Source organism: Octopus bimaculoides, chromosome 2 (assembly GCF_001194135.2).
Source record: "Octopus bimaculoides isolate UCB-OBI-ISO-001 chromosome 2, ASM119413v2, whole genome shotgun sequence".
Taxonomy (NCBI): Eukaryota; Metazoa; Mollusca; class Cephalopoda; order Octopoda; family Octopodidae; genus Octopus; species Octopus bimaculoides.
In genome coordinates, this window is record NC_068982.1 from 15134978 (window position 1) to 15135792 (window position 815).

At 37.9% G+C, this 815-nt stretch overlaps 1 protein-coding gene across 1 annotated transcript in view; it reads left to right on the forward strand.

The window, feature by feature from the left end:
- Positions 1 to 809, forward strand: part of LOC106876004 (protein FAM204A) — a 15634-nt gene extending 14825 nt beyond the window's left edge. Inside the window, exon 8 of the transcript XR_008266517.1 lies at positions 343 to 809. The gene's annotated coding sequence lies outside the window, so the exon portion shown is untranslated. The remainder of the gene's footprint in view (positions 1 to 342) is intronic.
- The last annotated feature ends 6 nt before the right edge of the window (positions 810 to 815 follow it).

Below are 815 nucleotides of genomic sequence, written 5' to 3' on the forward strand. Positions count from 1 at the left end.
ACGCTGTTATAACACTCCTTCGTGCATGAAGTAACTATCTCTTACACGCCATTACAATTTACATCAAATAACAAAACTTCAAAAGTCAATAAAACTAAATACATACATCCTCTCTCTCACCATTATATTTTACACCATTACATTTTACATCAAATACAAAATATTCAAAAGTAACAGGTCATTTTACACAACATCTCCATGACAGAGGTGTTGGCGATTCATCTATTCAGCACCACTACACTCTTGCCGGTCTTGCATATGGTGAGTAGATGCTATTGTTGTATATTTTCAAACTTACCCGTATTTACTTACCCATGATTCATCCCCCTCTTTCCTCCATAGGGCATCTGTTCTGTTTTCACAGAGCATGAAGTTTTGTCCACTGCCGTTGGTAGAAAAGGAACACACCGTATTCACCTGCAAACGTTTTACACACCCTTCCAGGACGACCTACCAAATTGTTACAATTGTGAGAACGATAACACAGCCTTTTCAGGGCCACCTCACATTCTGTTGTTATCCACTTCTTAGAGTGTTGCAATGCTCTTTGCAGGGCTTTCTATCCAGTTGCAAATCGATTGGTTGGGAGTTAACTTATATCAATCTTTGCCTCAATAATCATAATTGAGTAGAATCATTAACAGTACTTTGAAGCAATTCACTCCCAAGCAACGCCGGGCACTTCTGCTAGTATATATATATATACACACACATACACAACAAAGCCTAATGGTGTGAATTTTCTAAAACTCCTTTAGGGACAAATGGTTTTCACAATGAATTCCAATTTAATTGGAATCTTCACGATCTGAAGC